This window comes from Ooceraea biroi, chromosome 10 (assembly GCF_003672135.1).
Source record: "Ooceraea biroi isolate clonal line C1 chromosome 10, Obir_v5.4, whole genome shotgun sequence".
Lineage (NCBI taxonomy): Eukaryota > Metazoa > Arthropoda > Insecta > Hymenoptera > Formicidae > Ooceraea > Ooceraea biroi.
Window position 1 is genome coordinate 7,763,347 of NC_039515.1, and position 15,789 is coordinate 7,779,135.

At 40.6% G+C, this 15,789-nt stretch overlaps 1 protein-coding gene across 1 annotated transcript in view; it reads right to left on the minus strand.

The window, feature by feature from the left end:
• Window positions 1-15,450, minus strand: part of LOC105283746 (sterile alpha and TIR motif-containing protein 1) — a 101,716-nt gene extending 86,266 nt beyond the window's left edge. Inside the window, exon 1 of the transcript XR_894737.3 lies at window positions 14,229-15,450. The gene's annotated coding sequence lies outside the window, so the exon portion shown is untranslated. The remainder of the gene's footprint in view (window positions 1-14,228) is intronic.
• Between the last annotated feature and the right edge of the window lie 339 nt (window positions 15,451-15,789).

A 15,789-nucleotide genomic window follows, 5' to 3' on the forward strand; every position in this document is an offset into this window, starting at 1 on the left:
GAGTGACATTAAAGAGAGTCGCAACTAATAACGTTAATAAATTATCAATAATAGCCACGTGACAGGGACATTTCTTACACGCGACGATTTAATCAAATTGGCCGTTGGAATTTTTTTAGCTATTTACCGCAAACGTGTTCTAATTGTGTACTCGTGTATCTTGCATCAAATCATCGTGTGGCTGCGACACCTCGATGCAAATTAACGGAGAGGCTAATAACAGCGCGACTAATAAATACGACTAATAATAATAAATTAAATCGCGCATGGAATTGACACGCTCGCTGAGAAATGAACCAAGTGATGTGACTTAATAACGGTGTCACGCACGATCGAGATGGACGCCGGATCGATTCACGCGCGTGGATCCTCGGATCCTCTCCGGAGACAGGCCGTGTAATCGGTAGTTGGTAATTACCGTGACGGTGTAATTACCGCAGCGGATGATATCGATAAATCGGCGAGCGAGCTTAGTTACGATGGTGATCGCGTTGATATCATTTCCTGCGGGGGGAATGGATTGAATTTACATAATCGCGAATTCCCACAGAAGTGGTTCCGACAGAACTGAAATCTGTGGCTGCTTTGATCCGTGAGCGATTAATATACTGCATGTTACGCAAGAGACGCAAATGGAATACGCAACAACGATGAAATAAATCGCAACGAGGTTCCGATGTGAATCGTGCTAAAGCTTGGGGATAATTGGATAAATGCTTACTTCGTAATTGGTTATCTTTTAATCCGAGAATTTTGTTAGCGGGATACTCCTGCACACTTGTGACTTGTAGATTTTAGAAGCGCGCGGAAAAACAGCGTATTTCAGAGAAGAGACTGTAATAATTAATCAATAATAATAATTATAAAAACAAATAATAAGTATAATTTACATAAATATTTACAAAAACATTTCGTCTTCTATATTTTATTTTTTCCAATCTTTTTACTCCATTTTTTATTTTCTTGCAACTCGTAAAGTCTTCTGTTCTATATTTAATTTTTTTTGTAAATTGCCCCACAGTAATTTAAAAGCGAGGGACCGCGGTTGCTTGACATCGCGTGGTATGTGCTTCGTGTTGCATCTCTAGGACGATACAAGTCGCGCATCGCGGATTATGTATCCCGTGATTCTGCAGGCCCGTCACGACGCAAATAAAACGTACGCACGCTTTTCCGCGGGCCGAGCCTAAGACTCGATCCCGAAATCTGACTTGCTAATAACGCTCGCGAGTCGGTCCCGACTGGCTACTCGGTGCATACCGGTGCTTTGCAAGTCTAATTCGGGTAACGCGCGCTTTCCTGCGTGGCTATTAATTACAGTGCCGCCTTTCATGCACAGACTCGTCGATGGAAAAAATAGCAACTCGATCTCGAGAAGTTTTCTCGGGAAATCGCGGATGAAATAAACTGAATCGAGCTTCTCGCAACAAAATAAATCTTTATCGTTGATCACGAGTAGCTTCTTCGACCGACTGACAAAATATTGTTGCATTCGTCGCCCTGTATCGTAGCTACACGTGCGATCCTTCGACGTACATGAATCATCCCGTGTAAAACGCACTGCAGGGTTTGTGAAAACAATCTTCCCATAGTATCATCACGCGCGCTAATCTGCGTCAGAGGAAATCGCGGGAAGGCGGCACCACTTAGTGCGGCGAACAAATAAACGGACATCATATCGATCAGGAAAATAATCACGCGTGATTAGTTTATGGTGTGCTGCCTGCATCGCGATACTGCGTGCCGCCATCGACCTTGCGATCTTGCAGCCTCGCGCTGCAACGCGCAATTCTTCAAAATTACACCTGGTAATTCTGGAACTCTGAAATATCGAAATTTCTAAAAACTGTGAAGCTTGAATACATTCTTAAAATTTCTAAGGTTCTCACAATGATTAAACATTTTAAGATTCTTGAAAATCCAAAATTTTGTTAATTTTTCATTATTTATTTTACATTATTCCTCCGTTACACTTTAAAATTGAAAGTCTTGAGTAAACGCTGGTTGCAAAGAGAGTAGCAAGCAATCAAATGCACTCGCATATTACCGATTGCACGTTCTCGACCATGCATTTGCTTGCGCTCCGTGAAATGCCGTCCTGCACGGCTACTTTCAACGCTTCAACGATTATGATGGGTTTATCGAGATCTGGCAACTACTGTTACGGTATTATCTTGTGGTATTCGTATACGATTATTCTATCTCATTATTTATGTCAATTATTACGTCCTTATAAGTCACGATGTGTCTAATGTGACCTGGATAACGCACGAATGATTTATAACGATCGTCGTCGAGAATCTAAGATAAATTGTAATCACGGATTAATCAACACGACTTTGTATCTAATGGACATAATTAGAAATCTTTTATCCGTTCAATAATTAATCAAGATAAAGTCTGTCTAAACATAATTATCTTTTTACGCATATTTCCCTTTTTTCATAATTCGTTTTTATCTGGTTATAATTATAGTCTTCCTTTAAAACATTTTTCAAATGTTTCTCTTAAAACAGTTTTATTAAGATAAAGTTTTAAAAAGATGCAAAGAAATTATTATTTAGCAGGAATAATTGTCATTTATTTCAAGTGCTTTCAAAAATATTCAAAAGTATCTAGAAGTTTACTTGAAAGTTAATAAAGACTGCAAATGGCTAATGTATGTTAATAGTGAAATAAAGTCGCAAATTTTAATTTGATGGAAGTTTTATAGCGCGACCTCAATTCTCTTTATGACGCCACAGACGCCACAGTGTTGAAACGCTTTTGTAAGCGCGCCAGAAGCACCGTTTTTCAGTGATTATTTGGATTCTGGCGGACGACGTTCGTGCGTGAAGAGCGTACTATGTAAACGCTCTTCTAAGGAGCGGCTTTACGGCCTTACGCATGAAATCCCCTTCACATAGAAACTTGCGATCGCGTGAACCGGTAAGCAGAAAGACGCACTAATGAGAAATTTCTGATTGAAGCTCTGCATGGGAAAATCATTGCATACGTAGCTTATAAAACGCTACAGAAAAATAACAGAAAAGTATTCAAGATACTTCAAGCTTCGTAATCCATTTTATTTTGTTTCCATTTTTTATTTTGTTAATAAAAGTCAAGAAAATCCGAATATGAAGTTTTATGCACACGCGAGTATTTCTCTTTAATATAATGCAATGTTACTGAAAGATATATTGACTGAGACATCATCTTCGTTGCAGAACATCAAAGAGATCATGGTTGCAATTACGTTGTCTGGTTTATATTATACGAGTCGCTGTATCTGATTCTTCGACTTCTTCGTTCGTTAACGAGTCGAAAGTAAAGACACGTCTGACATGAAATCGGATTTGATTGGCGGCGAGTGCAATCTCGAATTTCTCTGTGACATTGTACAAACAGAATGATGAAACGCCAGTCGGATGCCAAGAGCATCTTTGTTCCGCGATTATTTCGAACCTGGCATGACCAAGAAATCAAACGCAATCGTCTTCAACTCTTCCGAGAAGCTGTCACGTCGCTCGGAGCTTTCGATTTTGTAACCATCATTACGTATTACTTTTCTTCCCTTCGTCACTAAAGTTGTATTATCGAACGTTACATTTTTGCTCATCAAATTACATAATTAATGTAATTATATAAAATATTTTGCAATAATTTAAGATTTAAATTCCTATAAAACTCCTATAAAAAATAAAAATTTTTTAATAAATCTCGAGTTTAATATATGTTTCGTATTTCAACGTTATATCTTCACCTTTCAAGACAAGAAAAAGATAAATTCTTTTCTGTCAGTATCCTTAAACGACAATAATTATAGCTTTAACGATACTATTATTCTAGTATTCTTCATCTATCTAATTAGTTCTTATACTTTATCGTTTATTTTCGCTTACTGTGCTTCTATTCCCGTAAACGAGGTGCACAGCATCTACGGTTCGAGTTTCGCAACGTTCTGACGTCTCCTCAATGAGGCCACAGGCGTGCAATTTCAATTCCGCGTTCTGGCAGTAGGTGAAAAACACGGTAAATGATATACCGGAAACTCCGGCATGACGCCCGAACCCGTGCAACCCACGTTCTGCTTAAGAAGCTTTACGCAATGCTGACACCAGAAGAAAGGGAGAGTTGAGATTTATAACCAGCAGATATTACCATTTACAAATGCATTTGAAAAAATCAACTTGTAGGAAATTTAAATAAAATTTTTCATGTGGCTTTTTATAAGCATATGTTTAATAACTTTGTAATATCATTTAGACAATTAACAACAGATTAGACAATTAGACAATTTAAAGAATAAGACGCAAGAAATCTTTTTCCAAACATTTTCAAACATTTGCAATTATAGATAAAGTATTGGGTCGTCCGGAAAGTTCGTGCCGATTTTTAATAGATGGCGTTGGAACATGTCTGAATATATCAATGTTATTGAAAACATACGATTTATATACATATGCTTAAAGGTGACATTTCAACGCATCTTTAGGAAAAAAGTTGTTTCAGATTAATTGATTCGTGTCAGTTTTGTACTCTTTTGAAGATGGAAGAAAACAAAGAACATTTTAGACACTTGATGCTTTTCTATTACCGGAAAGGCAAAAATGCCTCACAAGCAACAAATTCGATATGTTCTGTTTACGGAGAAGGCGCTTTAGCCGAAAGAACCGTACGTAAGTGGTTCGCTAAGTTTAGAGCTGGTGATTTTAACCTTAAAGACCAAGAACGCTCGGGCAGACCCTCTACTACTGATGATGACCAACTCAAGACACTGATCGAGAATAACCCGCGCTACACGACACGTGAATTAGCAGAGATACTGAAAATATCGAAAACCACTGTCCACGATCATATAGTGAAGCTTGGTTACGTAAGTCGCTATGATGTATGGGTTCCGCATAATTTGGCCGAAAAAATTTAATGGATCGCATTTCCATCTGCGACTCGCTGTACAAGCGCAACGAAAACGTACCATTTTTGAAGCAATTAGTGACGGGTGACGAAAAATGGATCATTTACAACAATGTAGAACGAAAAAGATCCTGGGGTAAGCGAAATGAACCAGCATTAACCACTCCGAAAGCCGGCCTTCGTCCAAAAAAAGTCATGCTCTGCGTCTGGTGGGATTGGAAAGGAATCCTATATTATGAGCTCCTACCACACAACCAAACGATAAATGCAGATAAGTACTGCTCGCAACTGGACGAATTAAAGACAGCGATTCAGAAAAAACGTCCAGAATTAGCTAATAGGAAGGGCGTCGTGTTCCATCAGGACAATGCCAGACCTCATGTTTCTTTGACTATCCGACAAAAATTGTTGGAGTTTGGCTGGGATGTGCTACCTCACCCACCGTATTCACCAGACATTGCACCTTCAGACTTTCACTTATTTAGGTCTTTGCAAAATTCTCTTAGCGGCAAGAACTTCAACTCTTTGATCGACATAAAAAACCACCTTGAGGAGTTTTTCGCCGAGAAACCTAAGAAGTTCTGGGAGAATGGAATCTTCCAGTTGCGTGAAAGATGGACAAAGGTTGTGAAACAAAACGGTGCATACATAAGTCAATAAATATTTATCGACATAAAAAGATGTTGCCTTTGAATTTTCCTTCAAAATCGGCACGAACTTTCCGGACGACCCAATAGATAAAAAAGACAAAAAGAGAAAGAGGATCTTAGGAGCCGATAGGTATATAGTCCAGAGTTGGCCCTTAAAATAGACGAACCGCCTTTTCTTGCCGTGGGACATTTATTTTAGGAATGCTTTGACTCTTGAAATAAACCCCGTGACTCACGTTGCTCTGTTTGAAGTAGGTGTTGCGGATAACAACAATGGCAATCAACGTTTTCTTCATTATTATCGTAGCCTAATTTAATATTCTGTACAATTTCGCGCAATAATATCTATAACAGCTTCAGAGTAATTTCGGCACTCGGTTTTACAATTAAATTTTACTATTTGTTGGCGCTTACAGCTTGGAGTTTTGAGTAGGTTTGGATTTGGACAAATTTGAAAGCGGTCTCAAATATGAGCATTAACAGTGATAGCCTTGCAAGACAACTGTTTTGTGTTACCGTCGCAATAAACAAAACAATCTTTTCTTGTTTTTTCATGTTACTGTTGTTTCTCCCCTTGAATGTATATCTCGTATGCTTTGTCTCAGTTCTTATATTTTATAAAATAAACGTTACGTTAAAGCTGCATACCGGCAGCTATTATTTTATCACTATTATTATTTGATTTATAATTTATCATTCACAGTTTTGAAACGATATTATGTAATAATCACTTCATACTGTGCCTTTATGCTCTTTACTGTGTTATGCAGGCGATAACAAATCAGTATAGAGAAACGCATTCAGATGTCAATAACGTACTTCAATTAATTCTGATTATAAATCAAATCCGGCTGCGTGACAGCATAATTATCGAACATTGTCGAGAGCAGGAAAGGATTGCTGTTGATCCCGAATTAATTAATGTCACATGCGAGTCAGCGAGGATCGAGATCCTCCTCTAGAAACTGGCTCTTGAGATTTGTGATCGTGATCGAATTTATTGCGTCGCGTCGGACGACTTGTAGATTCCGCATGCGGAATAAAACGAACGTAACGAATGAACGAGACGCAAATACGACGAAATCGCACGCAATCACGCACGTTCGTCTCTATATACACCTGAGTGCGCACTGACACCACATGGATAATCTTTATCAAAAAAGCAACGAGAAATTAAAATCCTCAGATGATCTTTAGATAGTTTAATTCTCTAATTAACTGTACAAGATGACTGAGATAGACGGCTCAATAAAGAAATGCGTTTGCAGAAGGAATTAATTAATTAATTAATTAAGAAGCGTGTAATTCCGCTAAATATCATCCAATTATACGAATCTTGCGCCTTTGATAAACATCAATTACACATGTTGTTTAGATTACATTTCTCAGCGCCGCAAATCGCAAACGCATCTCACTTATATTTCAATGCTGATTGTGAGACTCGCGATCTTGGACAATTAATAAACCAATCATAATGCGATTGTAATTATAATTAAAAAATATTAACACCATATCTTCATTGCATTTTCATTAGATTAGAAATCTTGTTACTGGTACTTCTCAAGAAAATTCTTTTAATAAATTCTAAAAATCTAAAACTTAAAACTTAAAATCTAAAAACTTTTAATTTTTATTTAAGAATTTTTAATCCGCGAAAGAATATGCGAAAGTCCGAAGGGAAAAAACGGAAAAAACGTTGTGGGATTAAGGAAAATTCGAAAAATCAGCGGATGCAGACTCCATCCGCAACCGGTCGATCGCTTAAGTCGCGTCCGGTCGCCCACGCGAGAACTCGCTTGCGCGAGCGAGCGTGTAGTATGCGCGCGAGTGAAACGAAACGGGCGAACACGATTTCATTCATGCGCGACCCACTTAAATTTCATTCAACGATCGGCACGGGCCTTCTCGTCAGCGTAGCGTACCGGTACACCTTTCTCTCGATCGCGGTGCCTTGCTCGCTCTTAAAACCTGCGTCGCGAGTTAAACGCGATTTATCGCTCTGAAAGTGCTCCCGAAAAGAATCCGAAACTGCGTCGCGGAAAGACCTCGTTAATTTTGCAACCGTTACCTGTGACTCGCGCGCGATACTGATTTATCCCCGATAAACCAAAGTTTCATATCTGCGAACGCGAACCACAATAGTTAACGCTGTGGCTTTATATCTCGAGAATATATCTCGAGTTATCTCGACAAACGCGGCAAATTTCTTTCTTTCTAAAAATAGCGGAATCACGAAACCGCGTTTTCTTTAAAAAATACATTAAATCTGAATAACCTGAAACGAAATATGATATACGAGCGAAAAGAGTGATGAAATGCGGAATGGAATGCGGAAAAGTCGCGAATTTATAATGTGTAATAAATTGATTTAACGTATAACAAATTAAAACATTAGTTTCACAATCTTTTTTACGATTTATCCATTAATCTGTCCATCGACGTCGACGGAACACGTCCGCGAGACGATAAATTGCTGAAGCGCGAACCGATTCGCGCGTCCAACATCGAACGTGATCTGTCTCGGCTGTCCCGGCGACGATAAGACGCCATGGACGAGTCTTATTATATCGCGAGTCGCATTACTAAACAACCGGTTGCTGATAGTGCAACAATATTCGAGAGCACGGTGCAGATAGCCGGCCGGAGGTTGTCACACGACGCTGCACGATTTTATGCGTGTGGAACGTTTAAATTATCCGTCGACAAGCGGAGCACTTGAACAATAAATAGCGACCGTCGCCTTCTTCTTATTCTTGTGCTCGTTTAATCATTTCGTGTTCTCGACTTATCATGAAAAAAAAGTAATGAGTAAACGATGAAGCTGAATAGCCCACCTATGGAATTCAATGAAGTAGATGGATAAATAGCGGTGTGCCTTTTTTCTCCCTTTTTCTATCTTTTTCTAATATTTCAGGTATTTTGTATTAGCGTAGAGCTAACGTAGAATGTATTATTGCAGAGAACATTACATGACTATTTATAACAATTTTTAAGACACTTATTTAAAGATGATTTTTCTGAGCGAGAAGTCTTCTTTAAGAGTACAATGTAATTGTCTCATTATCTTAGAATAATGTTTATTCAAGCAACGCAATAGCAACTGCGAATCCGTCAGTGATGCCGAGAAAAAGAAGCGGGATTTACATCAGTTGTATTCGGTTGCAAAACTCGAAATCGACGAGATCATAAATTGCTGAAGCGTGGCCAATCTTAATCGCTCGTAATTGCGACGATAATTACGATCGCGGGCGAATCGATCGATCGGTCCTTAGTTATTTGCCAGCCACTTTCGCTCTCGCCAGTCGAGAAGGCGGCCATTCTAGCCGCAACACCTCGGTAACCAGTATTCCCCAAGCGATTTGCATAAACTATCACAACCGCGTTCTCCGGCGGGAAATGCGGCCTGGTCATTTAAAATAATTACTCCCGTATTTTTCTTGAGCCTCTCGCAATTTGTTGCTATTAACGATGTTATTTTATTATTCACTTCTCGCATGTTTCTTGTACGGATTAAATGCGAAATCTTCGATGTAATTAGTTTTCGCTCTTTCAGAAAACGCTGCACATTAGCTTCTGGACTGTAATTCCACTCAAGTACCAAAGATAGAGGCTCATCTTCAACATTGTGTAAACGCAATACGTTGGAACGTGTCACGGTACGACAGTCTGATTTATTCGTCGTTCATAATCACTGTCTTTAACGATCAATGGCGATTTCACAATCCCGGGAAATAACTAACATTCCTCTGATAATTCCATGAGATTCGATAACATCGCGTCCGATTTGGTAATACACGCGTTTGGATGCAGCGCCTAATTAATCGACTAATTCTAAAGTTGTAAATAATGTGAGAAAGAGAGTCATCATGATTCCATGTCGTAATATTACTGACAAATCAAATCCTTTTAATATCATCCCCAATTTCCATGTAGATAATTAAAGATTAAGTATATAAATTGCGCTGGAAATCATATTAGCCAACATCCACATATTATTCTTGACACACCTGAACATTTTTCCGTCAACATCTTATTCCTGCTGTATCCAGCAGTCGTAAGCAGCTTAAGCAAATATTAATTATCCGAGGCAAACGTTGATCGTATCGATAAGAAAAATTGACTTCATTACATCGCATGCCCGCGCTAAATGCAAGCTCGGATAGTTTATCTGATCGCACGTCGCGTCGCACATGGCAATCAACTTTGCATTAATGCACTGCAACCTTTTAAGTTTCACCTCTCATTAGTGTAATTTCAGACTTTGTGTTAAAACCGCCGCGCGATTACGTCGATGATAATCGAGGGATCGTCATCGTGCGCCGATGATAATCGCCGCTGGCGATCGAAACTCGACACGTAGGATCTCCTTGATCCCTCCTCTTTCTCCATCCGAGATGTACCTTTGGTACGCCCGGGACACTTGTCGCTCATAATCTCGCCGAGTCGTCTCGTTACACGACTTACGCATTAATATAGTTACGTCCACGCCAGCAAGGTCGGGACCTGGCGACTTTAACGCCCAAGATGGAACGTAATTCGCAGACTAGGTCGAAGGTCGGATTAGTAACCGGCTTTCCCTCCGTCGATTTATCATCGACAACACAACGGCAAACCGCCTATTATCGATTATATCAGTCGGTATTTACAAGCTACTAAGATTATTTTACCCTTTTTCCCTACGTGAGATTTATGAAAAGACGCTTGACGTTGATTAATAGTCTTGTAATGTGTTGAAGATATTATAATGTCGTAAATTTTCAATTTTCTGCATTACTCATATAATTATTATTATATCATTTTATTGCTATTTTTGTTATATGGACTGGAAATTCGAGTACATAATGCGCGAAGCGTATAGTCTCAAGTCATTATGTTAATGCAACAATTAATTATTAGAAACTTTTACAAATAGTGTTATTACAAATAGAAACCGTTTGATATATAGACCTTGTCATAAAAGATTTATTAATATTTATTTGGATTAGATTAGTCCAAACAAGTCTTTTATAATAAGATTGATGACGATCCAGAGCCCACAGAAATTACATTAAGATTTTCATTTATTGATCACTCGATAATAATCTCGTCGTTCATAAAACGACACGCGTAATGTCACGACGCGCGCAAGGAGACCCCGGAGGAAAATCATCGGCCGCCGTTCGCATCTCCGAATCTCATAAATAATTCAAGGCGCCGCGGGCGCGATCTTTATTAGTTGCACGTGAAAAAGAAACGGAAAAGTAATAACGATGAAAATGTCGGCCAAGGCTGACGCCGCCGCCAGGCGTGGGCGGCGTGTTCGCGGCGTTAAATGCGCGTTTAATGACGCGGCATCGCCGGCGGCTGCCAATTTTGAAAAATCGCCGCCGCGCGATTCGCGTCACGTGGGAGATGCATCGCCGCGGAGATGCGAGGAAAAGCATTGCGATTCGCGTGCGCCGCTTCTGTTTATCATCACGCGCGCGTCTGCATCTCACTCTGCATCGTCGATCGCCTCGCGCGGATGCTGTGCAACGCGCGCGCGCGCGAAGCGAACGAGATGAGCGCTGCGAGATATTTCTTGGTGCACTGCAGTAAGGATGTTTGTCTTGAGGTATCTTGAAACGAAAGATACCGCTTGCAATAATTACGAGAGCAGATTTATTTGCGACTCCATATGTTTCGGGCAATCGCGAGCCGTGGTATCCCATCCAATCCGTTATGGTGAACGCAATGTTGAATTTAATGACCGAGAAGTAGATAAATGTATTGACGCAGCATGAATTATCGTTATCAGTATCTGGACTGTAAAACGATTTCGAATGCCGGATATATGCAAATACTTGAATATTATTGCGACGTACATAATTCTGTAAGATCCATGTATCTCAAAACGCGGAATGTATATTTTCAACTGCTCGAATTATTCATATGCGATACACGTACGTAAATCTTTATAAACCGAGTCGTATAAATATATTTTCTATTCGTTATTCATAATTATTTCAAACCCTTCCTCGTATTTTATTAGATTTCTCGATATTCTAATAAATATTCTAATACCTAAATCCTGAATATTAAACTTGTGAATATTTGTAGCAAACGAGCTCTTCTTGCTTCTTCTTTTTTTAACAAAGATATTTGGGATTAACAATCTCCGATCGATGATAAAAGGTCTAAAAAACTTCTTTCAGAAATCAAACTTGATCGATAAAAATATGCAAATAAATGACAACGCAGTGCAGATTAAAATTTTTGAAATTCATGATCCGAATTTATTGTTTGCGGGACTTGTTCAATTTCCGATCGTTATCGATGATCTACGCGTGGGCGAGTCATCGTGCAAACATGAAAAGTGCAAATTGGGTGGCGATATTAATGACAACACTGCCGTTGGTGATTTTTGAGAATACGAGCACCGTTCGCATGCCAATCTACATATAAAAAGTACACGTTGCTTCATTGAATATTCCAAGGAGAACTAATGACGTCGTGATCAATCGTTCTTTAGCTCACGACATTATTCAATTGCGAACAACGGAAAACAGATGTTTTTCTTTGTCGGCTTATTCCAGATCATTGTCGTGCAACCACTCGATTGATCAATCAGCTACAGACGCGATTAATACCAGTCTGATCTTAATTTGAATCCCAAAAGATCCTACTTAATTCACTCGTCGATATATGAAGACTTCTTTATAAACAATAAATAAAAAATACATGTTCCTCTCTCATTAGGAAAAACGCAGCAAATATGAATTTGTATATTTAAAGCACATGTGTAATTCATAACGATATCTTTACGTCAGTTCGATCTGTTTTCATAAACACCGTTGTAAATATTATCAGTTTTACTACACAAACTTTTTTGCATGTACGAGACGATGAGTTGAGCGTTACTTGCGTATCAGCGACACGACTTTGTCATACAAACATTGACCATGAGTCGACGCAGTAGCGTTCTCGATCCTCACGCGTTCATAGTCGGCAATTGCAATCGCGATACCGTATAATCGAGTCGTAAAAAGGTAGTTGAGCTTTGTCATCGAACAGCAATAATCGGTATACGAGAAAAATATCCGGCGGCTATTTTTACAGCGGCTTAATTGTTGAAGGTGCTAAGAGAGCGAAACCGGAAGCAAATACTGCTCCAGTGTAATGGGCTAGGTGCAAATTATCGTCGATACGTGTCGTTCGGGATTTTCCCGAGCGTTCGTTCGCCATTTACACGGCCCGAAGTCGTTATCGATTGCAAGTAATCTCCGGTTTTGATAAAAGCCGACCCATCCCTTCCTCGTTGCCAAACACGAAATTTTTAAGTAGAAAGCTGAATATCGCCGAGACGGCAAAGAGTCAAAATCATTCGTCCAAAATTATTTCAAGGCAATACCGCGTTTCTTTTTATATTAATATTAAAACGTTCAACAATATCTTTACGAGTGTGCCAAGTCTAAAGGAAGAAAAATCAAAAACACGAGATACAAATTTTGCAAATCGATACAATTAGTATTAGTCGCTACAGTTTCGATGAATAATTGCTTAAAAAAATATTTTATACACTTATTGTATTTTATCAAATGGAAATGCTACTTGGAACTTAAGAAATTTTAGATATGAAAATGGCGTCTTATATGTATATAATTTCTTTAAAATCAGAATAATATCATTTTAATGCTACGCGATATTTGTGTCGTATGCGCACACAGACGTATCGAATGCGCGCCGATAGTGTAAATATAAAAAAGTTCTATCTCACGCACGAGCGACGCCGATAAGTCTCTCGCGAAGGTGAAAGGGAAAACTGCGTGCGTTTAAAGCTCACGAAGAAGGAAACCGGTTCCTCGCATTTACGTTCGCTACGCAATCGCTCGTTGCATCGAAAATTGCTCTCGTTCGGTTACGTGGAAAATTGGATATTGCTAAAAACGTTCTTGAGCGACGTTGCGCTCAAACGCAACATTTGAAAATCGCGCCGGTAGATCCACTTTCGAATAATGTTAATTCAAGTAGCCAACTTCAAACAGTTGCAATCTCAAACAGCAGATAACCGTAATGTAGCGCGTATATTGCACAATATTATAATAAATTTGATATATCTATTATACAGGGTGTTTCCTCTAACTGCAGCGCTTAGAATATCTCTGCTTCCTTTGATGATATGAAAAAAGTCAAAGGACGAAAATTGTTCGATTCAAAGAGACTAGTACTCCGGTAAGAAAATTATTTTTTTTAATGTGACCTTTCACAAGATATCAAGGTCATGAACATTTTTTTAAACGAGATGGTATATTTTCCTTAACGAAATGATGTAGCTTGTAAAAAAACAAATTCAACCATACAGAATATGTTGACCTTCAAATGACTTTGAACCACAAAAATCACGTTTAGGAAATGAAACTCTATTTATTGTACGTATAACTACAAAGATATACCTTTTTTACAGATGTTCGAAATGATCACCGTTTACTTCCATACACTTTCGAATTCGATGAATAAACGATTGTTTCACGTTTTTGAGAGATTCCGGAGTAATTGCGGTGCACGCACGCTGAAACTAGTCTCTTTATAGTCTCAGATATAGTCTAAGTGCTACAGTTAGAGGAAACACCCTGTATAATAAATTCGATAATGCAATTCAGAGTAGCGAATGGAATAATGGAGATAATTTCGAGAAATATGGAATATCGGTGATGCATCACGTACCAATCGATTCCTGTAGTTGAGGGAAGCATCGTGGCCGACGCTCCTGCGGAGCTGCTTAACAGCCCTCGGCGATGCCGTAGTACGCATTTTTGCTTTCCAAATTCTTCCTGAATCCTTTCTCGATCGCCGTTTCACCAGCACGCCACTCGCGGCGCGCGAAAAACTGCCGATCGATCGGTTCGCGTTATCGCGCAGCGCACAAAAGTACGCGCTTCGGCCATGGCAAAGGAAAAAATGGCGACCGTGGAATATTATCGATCGGAGATCCGTGAGCAAAGCGGCGCTTTCACAATGCCGCGATAAGTGTTCGCGTTCGTGTCGGAAGGCAGAAACGGCGAGTCTTTAATCAACGATGCGAACTTCGTAAATTAATCACGCGCTCGGATCGTCGGATCGAGCCATCGATTTCCGGGACGTTTCCGCAACGACACGGAACTCGCGATTCGGCGTTGACGCGAGGTGTGCGCTTCGCGTCACACAGTCCGCCCGTCGTTACGTCACGTCGCTCTCACCCACGTATCCGTTCTGCTCCCACCTCGACGCCCGATCCTTCGCGGGAAACAACGTTTCATCCCTCGCGCGCGCGAGCTACGCCGAGGGGACACGTCGCTCACTTCACGCCGTTGCTGCGCCGCGCGCGGCGGGCCGAGCTCGTTCGGCGATATCTCCGCGGTACCAGCGCGTAGCTGGCACGAGAATCGTCGCCCTCGCAGCCCGGGACCGCGCCGGACGCGTCTCCCGCGTTCGCCGACTCACGCCGATTCGAATCACCGACGGGCGATGCCGACCGATCCGACGCGCACCGGCCCGCGCGAGAGAGACGAATTCGTCGTTTCGACGTGGCCGCCGGCACCGCACTGAAGTCCGCGGCCGACCGCGGCGGTGCGCGTTTACGACTCACTTCGCGTAGTATCTCGAGCCGCGTTCGAATCCCGCTTCGGACTCTCGCTGGGACGGCGGGCGTCGCCTACGTTGGCGCCGACGCGACCGGCGTCGCAAATGCAACCGATCGGAAAGAGGCGTGCGATGCATTTAGGAAACATACTTCTTTACAGACGCTTCTCCGCGCTTCTTCAATTCACGCTCGCGAACATTCGTGGCTTCTCGCGAGTCGCGATACGCGCCGCCGACGATTGGCGGCGTAACGATCGATTTTTATGTGTAGATCATAGTTGCACGCTAATGCGCTTCTCACATATTAAGGGGGTATTCTAGTGTAGCATGTCAGAAAAATCGAATTTTTTTGGGCATATTTTGCAAGTATATGGTATGGAAAATATGTCTGCGAGAAGATTTAGCCCGATTCGCAAAATTAACAAAGTAATAGCACCTAATAGAAAATAACCTCTGGCGCGCGCTCGGCGGTTGGACCGCGCGGCACACAACAGAGCATTGTGTTAGTATTTTAGGTAGGGTCGGAAGATCGTTATTCTTTGAAGGTCGTACATTTGAATTGGAGCCTTTGTATAGTACAGGTTATATAGTACAATGAATCTCTAAATTCGTTGATTTGGACTTTTGCTCCAAAACATCTCCATGCTGGCGCGAAAGTTGTTGAAAT